Source organism: Anomaloglossus baeobatrachus, chromosome 6, assembly GCF_048569485.1.
Source record: "Anomaloglossus baeobatrachus isolate aAnoBae1 chromosome 6, aAnoBae1.hap1, whole genome shotgun sequence".
NCBI lineage: Eukaryota > Metazoa > Chordata > Amphibia > Anura > Aromobatidae > Anomaloglossus > Anomaloglossus baeobatrachus.
Genome location: NC_134358.1, coordinates 131688057 through 131702701, shown reverse-complemented (window position 1 = coordinate 131702701; position 14645 = coordinate 131688057). Strand labels below are relative to the sequence as shown.

At 51.8% G+C, this 14645-nt stretch overlaps 1 protein-coding gene across 1 annotated transcript in view; it reads left to right on the top strand.

Annotated features, from left to right (window-relative positions):
• The first annotated feature begins 937 nt into the window (after positions 1 to 937).
• SDCBP (syndecan binding protein) overlaps positions 938 to 14645 on the top strand; it is a 70781-nt gene continuing 57073 nt past the window's right edge. The window contains exon 1 of the mRNA XM_075353250.1: positions 938 to 1054. The gene's annotated coding sequence lies outside the window, so the exon portion shown is untranslated. The remainder of the gene's footprint in view (positions 1055 to 14645) is intronic.

Below are 14645 nucleotides of genomic sequence, written 5' to 3'. Positions count from 1 at the left end.
GACAGTGCAGCCTATAACCGGCCGGATGAGGTCACAGGTCCGCTCCTCCGGGGCCTGGACCGTGCAGCCTATAACCGGCCGGATGAGGTCACAGGTCCTCTCCTCCGGGGCCCGGACCGTGCAGCCTATAACCGGCCGGATGAGGTCACAGGTCCGCTCCTCCGGGGCCCGGACCATGCAGCCTATAACCGTCCGGATGAGGTCACAGGTTTGCTCCTCCGGGGCCCGGACAGTGCAGCCTATAACCGGCCGGATGAGGTCACAGGTCCGCTCCTCCGGGGCCCGGACAGTGCAGCCTATAACCGGCCGGATGAGGTCACAGGTCCGCTCCTCCGGGGCCCGGACAGTGCAGCCTATAACCGGCCGGATGAGGTCACAGGTCCGCTCCTCCGGGGCCCGGACAGTGCAGCCTATAACCGGCCGGATGAGGTCACAGGTCCGCTCCTCCGGGGCCCGGACTGTGCAGCCTATAACCGGCCGGATGAGGTCACAGGTCCGCTCCTCCGGGGCCCGGACCGTGCAGCCTATAACCGGCCGGATGAGGTCACAGGTCCGCTCCTCCGGGGCCCGGACCATGCAGCCTATAACCGGCCGGATGAGGTCACAGGTTTGCTCCTCCGGGGCCCGGACAGTGCAGCCTATAACCGGCCGGATGAGGTCACAGGTCCGCTCCTCCGGGGCCCGGACAGTGCAGCCTATAACCGGCCGGATGAGGTCACAGGTCCTCTCCTCCGGGGCCCGGACCGTGCAGCCTATAACCGGCCACTTGAGGATTCATAACACGTTACTTCCTGAGAGGGAAACCTCCTGCTGGCTGCTCTCCGCCCGCCGCGACCTCTTCCACTTCCGTCGCCCACGGCAACAGTCACGAGTCTAAGTATTGAGTGACGTCACACAGGTACCGCCCCCTCCCTGGCTCCGCCCCGGCCTCGCTTTGTCTTCTGCTGAAGCCGCACCGTGTGACGTCACTCGCTCCCGTGCCTGCTGCTGTCCGGCCGTTCCTGCAGCTGCTGAGAGTAACGGTCCCGGTGTCTCCGTTATCTGCCGCTGAAAGGTAAGTGTGTGGCCGCCGGAGGTCCCTGTCCATGGGCAGGGCGGATACTTGCTGGACCATGCCCGGGGCTAGGCCAGCACCCGCCGCTGTGTATCTGTCAGGTGTGGCTGCTCTCTGCCCCGTGCCCCCTCCCCCACTGCTTCCCTCAGCCCTCCGCTCTCTAAACTAGTTAGCATGACTAAGTCTCAGGCCCCTTCCTCCAAGACTGCAGCCCAGGAGCCTGGGAAAGCTGGGTGTCCAGCAGCAGTGGTGCTGCCATGGAGGGTGTCACCCAGCTTTCCCAGGAGCAGATAAGAAACTCTCAGTACAGTGACCGTGGAAGACATTGCTTTTGGTCGCCATATCTCCCCTATACATAAGGATTGGGGGTCCTGCATGTGCACTGCCCTCTGTTCGGGGGAGCATTGCAGGACCCTCAGTATGGAGTCTCAGCGGTGTCATCCCAACAAGCAAAACTCCTTTTAAAGTGTGGCCCCCAGCCTCCCTGAGTCTAGAGCGTGGCCCCCGCGTCTGGAGTGTGGACCCTCACTCTCAGAGTTAAACATAAGGGGGTGGTCCGGTGAACTCTGTTCTCATCTAATCACAGAATAGCTCAGGGGGTCTGACCGCCGGGGTCTGTTCTTTATTTGAGGCTGGGGTCACATGACTGTAATCAGCAGATTACGCTCCTGACACTCTGCTTCGGGTGTCGTCTTTGGCTGTGTGCGCACGTTGCGTAATTTCATGCATTTACACTGCATATTGCACTGCAACGTAAACGCATGCGTCCTGCGTCCCCAGCACAATCTATGAATGTACATATCCATCCGCATGTTGCGTTTGAGAGCGCAGCGATTTGCATGTTGAAATTTGGATCCAAATCGCTGCGCTCAAAAAAAGCAACATGTCACTTATTTTGTGCGCTTTGGATGCGGCTTCCACTCTGTCTATTGGAGAGGCAGCATCCCGAACGCATTATTATTTATTATAGCGCCATCAATTCCATGGCGCTTTACATGTGAAAGGGGTGTACATAATAAGGACAAGTACAATAATCATAAACAATACAAGACACAAACAGGTACAGGAGGAGAGAGGTCCCTGTCTGCAAGGGCTTAGTCTACAAGGGATAGGTTAAGATTACAGTAAGTTAGGGTAGAGTTGATTGTGCGGCACTGTATCAGACTGAGGGTTACGGCAGGTTGTAGGCTTGTCGGAAGAGGTGGGTCTTCAGGTTCCTTTTGAAGCTTGTCAAGGTAGGCAAGAGTCTGATGTGTTGAGGCAGAGCATTCCAGAGTATGGGGGAGGCACGGGAGAAATCTTGGATGCGATGGTGGGAAGAGGAGATGAGGGGAGTTGAGAAGGAGATCTTGTGAGGATCGAAGGTTACGTGCAGGTAAGTACCGGGAGACTAGGTCGGAGATGTAGGGAGGAGACAGGTTGTGGATGGCCTTGTATGTCATGGTTAGTGTTCTGAACTGGAGTCGTTGGGCAATGGGAAGCCAGTGAAGGGATTGGCAGAGAGGAGAGATCGGGGAGTAGAGGGGGGGACAGGTGGATGAGCCGGGCAGCATAGTTTAGAATAGATTGTAGGGGTGTGAGACTGTTAGAAGGGAGGCCACAGAGCAGGAGGTTGCAATAATCCAGGCGGGAGATAATAAGGGCATGTACTAGGGTTTTTGCAGCTTCTTTGGAAAGGAATGTACGAATCCGGGAAATATTTTTGAGTTGGAGGCGGCAGGAGGTGAAGAGGGGCTTGGATGTGTGGCTTGAAATAGAGATCAGAGTCTAGGATTATTCCCAGGCAGCAAGCACGTGGCACTGGGGAAAGTGAGCAGCCATTGACATTGATGGATATGTCCGGTGGGGGAGTTGAGTAAGGAGGAGGAAAGACAATGAATTCTGTTTTGTCCATCTTCAGTTTTAGGGATCGAGCAGAGAAAAAGGATGAAATAGCAGACAGACATTGTGGGATTCTGGTTAGTAGGGAGGTGATGTCAGGTCCAGAGAGGTAGATCTGCGTATCATCAGCATAGAGATGATACTGAAAGCCGTGGGACTCTGAGCTGTCCCAGGCCGAAGGTGTAAATGGAGAACAGCAGGGGTCTAAGAACTGAACCTTTGGGGACACCAACAGATAGGGGGCGAGATAAGGAAGTGGTGTGAGAGTGGGAGACGCTGAAAGTTCGGTTGGTTAAGTATGAGGAGATCCAAGATAGGGCCAAGTCTGTGATGCCCAGGGATGAGAGAATTTGTAGTAGAAGGGAGTGGTCCACTGAGTCAAAGGCAGAAGACAGGTCCAGGAGGAGGACAGAGTAGTGTCGCTTGGCTTTTGCGGTGAGTAGGTCGTTAGTGACTTTGGTCAGGGCAGTTTCAGTGGAATGATGGGGTCGGAAGCCAGATTGTAACTGGTCAAAGAAAGAGCAGGAAGAGAGGTATGAGGACAGTTCAAGATGGACATGCTCTTCCAGTAGTTTTGAGGCATAGGGGAGAAAGGATATGGGGCGATAGTTTGACACAGAGGAAGGGTCAAGGGAGGGCTTTTTGAGGATGGGTGTGATTGAGGCATGTTTAAAGCATGAAGGGAATACACCAGTTGTTAGTGATAGGTTGAAGAGATGGGTTAGGGTCGGGAGGAGGACTGTGTTGAGATTGGGGATGAGATGGGATGGGAGTGGATCAAGCAGGCAGGTTGTGAGATGTGATCTTGAGAGTAGAGTGGAAACATGATCTGTCATGGGGGAGAAGCTGGATTTGGAGGAAGAAGGCTGAGTAGTTGTGAGGAGGGGCTGTGGTGATTGTGGGCCAAAGCTTGCTCTGATGTTGTCAATCTTCTGCTTGAAGAAAGAGGCAAAGTCTTCAGCTGAGATGAGAGGAGAGGGAGGTGGTGCCGGAGGAAAGAGTTGAAAGTGTTGAATAGCTGTTTAGGGTTGTGATATAGAGAGGATATGAGGGATGAGAAGTAGGTTTGTTTTGCAGCAGTGAGTGCAGTCTTGAAAGTGGTGAGAGCTTGTTTGTATGTAACGAAATGCTCAGTGGAGTGAGACCTCTTCCATCTGCGCTCAGCAATTCTGGAAGCCTGTCTCAATTTTTTTGCCTGACACGTGTGCCAGGGTTGCCTGTTGATTGTGCGGGTTTTGGTGTGTGTGAGGGGGGCAGCTGATTTGAGAGCTGCAGAGATGGTGGTGTTGTATAAAGTGGTAGCAGCATCTGCATCGTGTGAAGAAGCAATGTCTGCAAGAGGGAGAAGGGACTGAGAAAGTGAGTGTAAGTCAAGGTGATTGAAATTTCTGCGGTGGTGTGAAACTTTGTGGAGGGGGGGTTGTGTACTTGGAGAAGAGAGGGAATAGAATGTGAGTAGGTTGTGGTCAGACAGGGGGAGAGGCGAGTTAGAGAGGTTAGATAGGGAACAGAGGCGAGTGAAAATGAGGTCCAGCGTGTGGCCATCTTTTGTGAGTAGCTGCAGAGGACCATTGAGTGAGGTCAAAGGAGGAAGCGAGTGTTAGACATTTAGAGACAGATGAGGGAGAAGTGTCAATGGGGATGTTAAAATCACCCATGATGATGGTGGGGATGTCGGTGGAAAGGAAATGTAGTAGCCAGGTGGTAAAATGGTCAAAAAATGCAGTGGCTGGCCCTGTGGGGGCGATAAATGACAGCCAGTTGGAGGTTGGAGGGGAGTAGATGCATACGGAGTGCACCTCAAAAGAGGGCAGAGTAACCGAGGGTAGTAGTGGAATTGGTGTAAAGGAGCATTGGTCGGACAGGAGCAAACCAACTCCTCCACCATGCTTGTTACTGGGGCGGGGGGTGTGAGAGAGTTGGAGACCACCATAACAGAGTGCGGCAGGAGAGGCTGTGTCAGAGCCTCAGAGGGGATGAGCCAGGTTTCTGTGATGGCGAGGAAGGAAAGTTTATTAGTGATGAAAAGATCATGGATGTAGGGAAGTTTATTGCAGACAGAGCGAGCGTTCCATAGAGCTCCTGTTAGTGGGACTGGGGGAGCGGGGGCCGGGTGAATGGGTATAAGGTTAGACGGGTTGCGGAAATTAGCGTTGTGTGGATGGCAGTTAGATGTGACAATGGGGATGTGGTGCGGAGGGCCAGGATTAGGAGAGATATTCCCAGCAGTGAGGAGAAGCAGAGAGAGTGTTAGAAGGTGGGAGCAGGAGAAGCCATGAGGTGGCCGTGTGTGTCTGGAGACACAGGGTGTAAAGTGGAGGAACAGATCTGAGGAGAGGGTGAGATGGGTGGGGAGGATGGAGGGAGAGATGAATAGTTCATACATAGTCTGCATCTATTCTGCAGACACACCGCATCCATTACGCAGTGTTTCTGCAGCGATTTGAAGTGCACATGCACTGCCAAATCGCTGCAGGTTTTTCAGCATGGACACTACGCAACGTGTGTACACAGCCTTAGTGTGTTCCAGCTCTCTTGGCTGTGGAGAAGATGGGTATAAAATGTCTCCCACACTTTATGTGATCCGATGTTTTCCCGTCATTGACTTGTGTGGCCGAGTGCGATCAGAATTACAGATCAAACTCAGCCATGTTGAAAAATAAACGAAACATGACTTTTTTTTTTTTTCCCAGATTATAAGATGCACTTGTCCCCAAATTAAGGAGAAAATCGGGGTGCGTCTTATAAGCCGAATGTAGCTTACTGGGGCGGTGGACCCGGGTCATAGGAAGCTGTTGGTGGCAGAAGTGGAGTGATGCTGGGAGGATGGGGGTTTACTGGTGGCGTGAGGCAGGCGCCATTGATCTCCTGGCGATGGACATGATTGACTTCATGAAAATGTAGGCGGCACATGCACAGATTGAGATCTCTGAGGGCTGAGATCTCGATCTGTGCATGCGCTGCATCCGGTGCCATTTTCCTGAAGTCCGTCGTTGGGAGATTAATGATGTCCTGCCTCGTGCTGTCAGTAAACCCTCATCCGAGCACAAGGCCCACAGCATCACCCCACTCGTGCCCCCGCTGACTTTGTATGACCCCGCTCCCTTGTCCCCCAGTAAGCCACATTTAGCTAATATAAAGAACTGTAAGACTGCAAGATGAACCCTCACTTTACATTTAAAAACAAACCCTTTCTTTTTTCTCCTTATTTTCTCCTCCAAATTTGGAGTGCTTCTTTATAATCTGAAAAATATAGTACACACTGTATATTTCTTATCCTTGCATCTAGAACAACCAGATCTATTAAACTGTCACTAGAGTTGAGTACCTAACTATTCATACTCGCTATACTCATAAGGCCAAGGCCACGCTGGATTATGTGCGATCCTTGCATGACACACTGCTCACGCTCGCAGAACAGCGGGAGCCGAGTGTCATTAGACTGTGGGCCGATCGTGCGATCAGACCACAGCTGCGAAGGGGAGGGCCAGCGCTGCGGAAGAGAGGGAGGGATTTATGTCCCGCTCTCCTCCGTTGCCATCTGATGCAAGAATCGCACTGCTCTCGCGGTACATCGGTGTAACGCGAGAGCAGTGCAATGATTCTCTCGCCCCATAGACTTGCATGGGTGCGAGTGGAACAGTATCTCGTTCCACTCACAGCATGCTGCGACTGTTTTCCTGGTCTGATTACGGCTGAGAAAATAGCTTATGAGAGCTGCCCCATAGACTAATATTGGTCTGAGTGGAATGCTATTTTTTTTTTTTAAATATTGCACTGCACTTGCACCATTTTTCTCGCCGTGTGTCCTAAGCCTGACGAGTACTGTCTAATACTCGCATATTCATTCCCAATAGCATGTTCAATGCAAGTTAATGGGGAAAAACTCGCAAAGTAACGAGTAACCTGAATGCCACGCTATTCATGCTAGTTTTTCCCCATTGACTTGCATTGCACATGCTATTCGGAATGAATATGTGAGTATTAGACAGTACTTGTTAGGAGTATAGTGACTACGAATAGTTAGGTACTCGCTCAACTGTCACCTTCAGTGGGGAAAAAAAACCCCAAAAAGTGGCATTAAACTATGCTTTTTCATAAAACTGAGCAAAAAGTGAAATAAAATGCAATCAAAAGACGAACGTAAATAAATGTCCTGCTTGAAACATCATCTTGTTCTGCAAAAAACAAGCTGCCAAACTACTGCATTAGCACAAAAGAAAGTTATAGCTCTTAAAATAGAGTGATGCAAAAACAATTTAATAATTTTTCTATAAAATAGTTTTTATTGTGCAAAACATAAAAACAGAATCAAATGTAATTTTTTTGATTGTACTGACCCGAACAATAAAGCTGTCTTAGGCTATGTGCGCACGTGTGCGCTCTGCACCGCACCTAAAAGGTGCGCTTCAGAGCGCAGCTGAAAAGCTCCGTTCTGAAGTGCATGGTGCCTGCAGAATTTGTGCGCTCTGCATGCTGCCTCTCCCTATAGACAGCATGCAAACCGCTCGGAAGAAGTGACATGTCACTTCATAGAACGCAGCGATTCGGGCAGCAGCCGAATCGCTGCGTTCTAACATGCCACGTGCGCACGGCTCCTGCACAATCTCCATAGACTGTGCAGGGGACGCAGGACGCATGCAGTTATGCTGCGCTGCAGATCGCAGTGTAACTGCATGTAATACGCACACGTGCGCACATAGCCTTATCACTTTTACCAAATGTGGAATGGCATACGCTGTGTGGATTTGTTCTTTCTTCCTCACAAAGATCGCAGTTAGGCTATGTGCGCACTAGGCCGTTTTACCCGTGGATTTGCTGCGGAAATTTCTTGAGAAATGTCTGTAATCTTTGTGCAGACATTTCCCAGCAAATCCTTTGAGAAAAAAAAATAGCTGTGCGCACGCTGCGGATTTTTCTCAAGAAATTTCCTTGAAGATTTTCTTGAGAAAATTTCTTGAGAAAATGAGTATGTCAATTCTTTTCCGCAGGTACCTGCGGATTTCTGCAGTACAGCCTGCAACATCCGGAGGGAACAACCTGCGGGAAAATCGTGGCAAATCCGCATGCAAATTTACCACGGATTTGGTGCAGATTTTTTTCGGAGGTCCGGAAATCTTCCACTCCCAGAAGTTTCTCAAGAAATTTTCTTGAGAAACTTCACATTTCTAGTGCGCACAAAGCCTGGCTCAGATCGTATTTATCCTGCACTCTACGCTGAGTGCTTACACCTGGGTGTAAATCTCTGAAATGCATGATCCTGGCAGAACCTCAGATAGAAGATTACCTATTATGAGGCAGTTGGAGACACTGTGGAGTCTCTCCAGCCTATGATCTAGCTGTGTCTCTCTTTTTAGATGTGGACAAAAGCGTGGTTGGCCACAGATCTGTGCACCTTTTGTTTAATGGTGTGTGACTTTTCAGACACCAGAGTACAGAATAACTCTGGTACCTCATTATTGAATAGATCATTTGGTGCCAGGCTTCATCGGAGTCACGTTTCAGATATTTAGATGGAAACCCCGACGTAAGCGCTCAGTGTAGAGCAACAGATATACTGTATGTGACCTGATCCAAAATGCCCCCAATAAAAGCTTCAACTCAAGCCACAGGAAAACAAGTCCCCACTTGGATCAGTCACCTAGCTATGTGCACACAGTGCATTTTTGGATGTACAAAACTGAATGCAAATCCTTATGGCAGGAAATTTGATAAGAATCCTAAAGTTTTATGCACATGTTGCTATTTTTCCCTTGCAGATTGTGGTCACTTGTAGAAGGTTCTGATTTTCTAGCACCTCAGGGGCTCTGCCAATGTGACATGACCATTCCAGCAAAACCTGCATTTCAATATGGTGCTCGTTCACTTCTGAGCATTGCACTGTGCATGAAAAGTAGTTTCTAACCATATATGATGTTGGCGAACTCCGGAGAAATTGCATAACAAATTATGCAGTCCTTTCCTCCTAATAGCCCTTTTGAAAATTAAAAACTTGGGGCTAAAACATCATTTTAGTGGAATTTTTTCTTTTTTTTTTTTTTCTTCAGATCTACATACCAATGTTAGGCTATGTGTGCACGTTGCGTAATTTCATGTGTCTGCGCTGCATATTGCACTGCAACTTAAACGCATGCGTCCCCAGCACACTCTATGAAGATTGTGCATAATCCATCCGCACGTTGCTTTTTTGAGCGCAGCGATTTGCATGCTGAAATTTTGATCCAAATCGCTGCGCTCAAAAAAGCAACATGTCACTTCTTTGGTGCGCTTTGGATGCTGCTCCCACTCTTGTCTATGGGAGAGGCAGCATCCAGAGCGCATGAAATCTGCATCTATTCTGCAGACCCTTCATCCATTACGCAGTGTTTCTGCAGCGATTTGAAGCGCACATGCACTGCCAAATCGCTGCAGATTTTTCAGCATGTACGTGCGCACATAGCCTTACACAATTCTGTGAATCATCTGTGGGTTTAAAATTCTAACTACACCCATTAGACAAATTCCTCAAGAGGTGTACTTTCCAAAATGGGGTCACATGTAGGTGGTTTCTGTTATTTTGGCACCAAGGTGGCTGTTCAAATGGGACATGGCACCTGTAGAAGCCTAATCCTTCCAAATCCGCGCTCATATAGCTCTCCTTCCCTTCCGAGCCTACTTTGCCATGCGCCCAAACAGTAGTTTTCCACCACATATGGGGTATTTGTGTACTCAGGAGAAATTGCACAGCAAATTGTACTGTACATTTTCTGTTCTCCTTTGTAGGAGAAAATGGAAAATACAATATGTTGTGCATTTTCTCTTGTTAAATTTAGGAAAATGAACACTTTTTGGGACTAAAATAACACTTTTATGGGGAAAAATGTAATGTTTTATTTTAAATTGTCACATCTTAATGTTATAATATTATGTGAAGCACCTGAGGGTTGAAGGTGCTCACTAAATCTCTAGATAAATTCTGTGGGGGGGGGCGGGTCTCTGTTAAGGCACATCAGGGTCTCTCCAAATGCGACATTGCGTCCGCTATCGATTCCAGACTATTTTACATCCCAAAATTCAAATGGCGCTCTTTTCCCCTCCAAGCACTGCAGTGCACCCAAACAGTAGATTTCCACCACATACGGGGTATCCATGTACTCAGGAGAAATTGCACAGCAAATTGTACTGTGCATTTTCTGTTATCCTTTGTAAAAATGAAAAATCATCTTTCGTGGGAAAGTTAAAATTTTCATTTCCGCATTGTTTTAATTCCTGTGAAGCACCTGAAGGCTTAATGTCTTGGATGTGGATTTGAGCAGATGGAAGGGTACGGTTTTTAGAATGGTGTTACGTTTGGGTATTTTTCTGTCACCTAGGCCTGAAAGGTTTACTTATTAAATCCTATTCTCAGTTCCTGGACTAACGTGACTTCTCCGCAGTCAATCATGTGGCCCACGGCAGCCTCCTGGTAGCAGCGCCCCAAAGGGGTCATCACATGAGTGCTGCAGCTAATTGGCGACTGCTGAGCAGAAGCATCTTTCCCATTCGAGAGCAACATTTACAGAATCGATCGGTGGCCGCTGGTCACATGACTTGTTTAGGGGCTGCATGGTCACATTGCCTGCAGTACTTGCCCATTGCAGTCCTGTTGACCTGTATGGGCACCAATATCCAGGGTGATGACTGATCCATTAGATGGGTTTTCTGTAATTGCAAGTGATTGGGTGTAGATAAGATCTGATGCTCCTTTCTGATTGCTGGGGTCTGACAATTGGGCCTCACTATGTTCCTGAGTGACAATCCTGATTTAGCCGTGTAATCTTTTTTTTTTTTTTTTTTATATATTGCACAGTGCCATAACCAAATATTTAGGGGATAAAATGTTATATCCACCCTCCGTTTAATGCTTGGTGTGACCCTCCATTTGGGATAAGCGGGGGACCTCTTACATTCAGAGTATATAGTCATGGAAGTAAACTTTTTATTCTTCCTCCCCAGCCGTGGTTGCTGACACCAGGAAGTGTCGGGTTATCTGTCTACGTCGTAGATTTGTTGCAGAATTTTCTGCATCTCCTGATTGATTTGAGTAAGCCATGTAAAATCCATGGCCCAGATTCATAAAGACTGTCAATTTTTCACGCAGGTCTGGATGTTGGGGCCTGATGGTCAGATGACTTATGAAGAGATGCACGCTGCTTAATGAAACAGGAGTGTCTGATAAGTGGTGTGTGCTTCTGTGTGCCTCACCACAAACCTTTCTCCAGTCCTTAATTCAGGGGTGGGGAACCTTTTTTTTTTTTAAACCGGGGGCCATTTGGAAATTTCTACTAACCTTCGGGGGCCGCACAAAATTATCAATGTGAAAATGACCCTGCTATATTTGGTCTAACAAATAATTAACTTACCCCTACTGTGGCGGCCGAAGCTGCTTCTCTTTGGTGCAGCTGGGATGTTTGATGATACTAATCATGTTTCTTCTCACCGCTGCTTTTCCAGGTTTGTCTCGGTCTGGAGCACAGCCATCTCTTTGTGATAAGATTGGTAAATTATATACATCACGTAACAAGCGCTGTATATACATCAAAGGGGACGCTGGAGGCACATATATCACACAAGGGGCTGGGGACATATGTGTGCCCCCAGCCCCTCCTGTGATGTGTGTGTGTGTGTGTGTGTGCCCCCAGCCCCTCCTGTGATGTGTGTGTGTGTGTGTGTGTGCCCCCAGCCCCTCCTGTGATGTGTGTGTGTGTGCCCCCAGCCCCTCCTGTGATGTGTGTGTGTGCCCCCAGCCCCTCCTGTGATGTGTGTGTGTGCCCCCAGCCCCTCCTGTGGTGTGTGTGTGTGTGCCCCCAGCCCCTCCTGTGGTGTGTGTGTGTGTGTGCCCCCAGCCCCTCCTGTGGTGTGTGTGTGTGTGCCCCCAGCCCCTCCTGTGATGTGTGTGTGTGTGTGTGTGTGTGTGTGCCCCCAGCCCCTCCTGTGATGTGTGTGTGTGTGTGTGTGTGTGTGTGCCCCCAGCCCCTCCTGTGATGTGTGTGTGTGTGTGTGTGCCCCCAGCCCCTCCTGTGATGTGTGTGTGTGTGTGTGTGTGCCCCCAGCCCCTCCTGTGATGTGTATGTGTGTGTGTGTGTGCCCCCAGCCCCTCCTGTGGTGTGTGTGTGCCCCCAGCCCCTCCTGTGGTGTGTGTGTGCCCCCAGCCCCTCCTGTGGTGTGTGTGTGCCCCCAGCCCCTCCTGTGGTGTGTGTGTGCCCCCAGCCCCTCCTGTGGTGTGTGTGTGCCCCCAGCCCCTCCTGTGGTGTGTGTGTGCCCCCAGCCCCTCCTGTGGTGTGTGTGTGCCCCCAGCCCCTCCTGTGGTGTGTGTGTGCCCCCAGCCCCTCCTGTGGTGTGTGTGTGTGCCCCCAGCCCCTCCTGTGGTGTGTGTGTGCCCCCAGCCCCTCCTGTGGTGTGTGTGTGCCCCCAGCCCCTCCTGTGGTGTGTGTGTGCCCCCAGCCCCTCCTGTGGTGTGTGTGTGTGTGTGCCCCCAGCCCCTCCTGTGGTGTGTGTGTGTGTGTGCCCCCAGCCCCTCCTGTGGTGTGTGTGTGTGTGTGCCCCCAGCCCCTCCTGTGGTGTGTGTGTGTGTGTGTGCCCCCAGCCCCTCCTGTGGTGTGTGTGTGTGTGTGTGCCCCCAGCCCCTCCTGTGGTGTGTGTGTGTGTGTGTGCCCCCAGCCCCTCCTGTGGTGTGTGTGTGTGTGTGCCCCCAGCCCCTCCTGTGGTGTGTGTGTGTGTGTGCCCCCAGCCCCTCCTGTGGTGTGTGTGTGTGTGTGTGCCCCCAGCCCCTCCTGTGGTGTGTGTGTGTGTGTGTGCCCCCAGCCCCTCCTGTGGTGTGTGTGTGTGTGTGTGCCCCCAGCCCCTCCTGTGGTGTGTGTGTGTGTGTGTGCCCCCAGCCCCTCCTGTGGTGTGTGTGTGTGTGTGCCCCCAGCCCCTCCTGTGGTGTGTGTGTGTGTGTGCCCCCAGCCCCTCCTGTGGTGTGTGTGTGTGTGTGCCCCCAGCCCCTCCTGTGGTGTGTGTGTGTGTGTGCCCCCAGCCCCTCCTGTGGTGTGTGTGTGTGTGTGCCCCCAGCCCCTCCTGTGGTGTGTGTGTGTGTGTGCCCCCAGCCCCTCCTGTGGTGTGTGTGTGTGTGTGTGCCCCCAGCCCCTCCTGTGGTGTGTGTGTGTGTGTGTGTGCCCCCAGCCCCTCCTGTGGTGTGTGTGTGTGTGTGCCCCCAGCCCCTCCTGTGGTGTGTGTGTGTGTGTGTGCCCCCAGCCCCTCCTGTGGTGTGTGTGTGTGTGTGTGCCCCCAGCCCCTCCTGTGGTGTGTGTGTGTGTGTGTGTGCCCCCAGCCCCTCCTGTGGTGTGTGTGTGTGTGTGTGTGCCCCCAGCCCCTCCTGTGGTGTGTGTGTGTGTGTGTGTGTGTGTGTGTGTGCCCCCAGCCCCTCCTGTGGTGTGTGTGTGTGTGCCCCCAGCCCCTCCTGTGATTGTGTGTGTGTGTGTGTGTGTGCCCCCAGCCCCTCCTGTGATTGTGTGTGTGTGTGTGTGTGCCCCCAGCCCCTCCTGTGATTGTGTGTGTGTGTGTGTGTGTGTGCCCCCAGCCCCTCCTGTGATTGTGTGTGTGTGTGTGCCCCCAGCCCCTCCTGTGATTGTGTGTGTGTGTGTGCCCCCAGCCCCTCCTGTGATTGTGTGTGTGTGTGTGTGTGTGTGTGCCCCCAGCCCCTCCTGTGATTGTGTGTGTGTGTGTGTGTGTGCCCCCAGCCCCTCCTGTGATTGTGTGTGTGTGTGTGTGTGTGCCCCCAGCCCCTCCTGTGATTGTGTGTGTGTGTGTGTGTGTGCCCCCAGCCCCTCCTGTGGTGTGTGTGTGTGTGTGTGTGCCCCCAGCCCCTCCTGTGGTGTGTGTGTGTGTGTGTGTGTGTGTGTGCCCCCAGCCCCTCCTGTGGTGTGTGTGTGTGTGTGCCCCCAGCCCCTCCTGTGGTGTGTGTGTGTGTGTGTGTGCCCCCAGCCCCTCCTGTGGTGTGTGTGCCCCCAGCCCCTCCTGTGGTGTGTGTGTGTGTGTGTGTGTGTGTATGTGCCCCCAGCCCCTCCTGTGATGTGTGTGTGTGTGTGTGTGTGTGTATGTGCCCCCAGCCCCTCCTGTGATGTGTGTGTGTGTGTGTGTGTGTGTGTGTGTGCCCCCAGCCCCTCCTGTGATGTGTGTGCCCCCAGCTCCTCCTGTGGTGTGTGCCCCCAGCCCCTCCTGTGGTGTGTGTGCCCCCAGCCCCTCCTGTGATGTGTGTGTGTGTGTGTGTGTGTGTGTGTGCCCCCAGCCCCTCCTGTGGTGTGTGTGTGTGTGTGTGCCCCCAGCCCCTCCTGTGGTGTGTGTGCCCCCAGCCCCTCCTGTGGTGTGTGTGCCCCCAGCCCCTCCTGTGGTGTGTGTGCCCCCAGCCCCTCCTGTGATGTGTGTGTGTGTGCCCCCAGCCCCTCCTGTGATGTGTGTGTGTGTGTGTGTGTGTGTGTGTGCCCCCAGCCCCTCCTGTGATGTGTGTGCCCCCAGCCCCTCCTGTGATGTGTGTGTGTGTGTGTGTGTGCCCCCAGCCCCTCCTGTGATGTGTGTGCCCCCAGCCCCTCCTGTGATGTGTGTGTGTGTGTGTGTGTGTGTGTGCCCCCAGCCCCTCCTGTGATGTGTGTGTGTGTGTGTGTGTGTGTGTGCCCCCAGCCCCTCCTGTGATGTGTGTGTGTGTGTGTGTGTG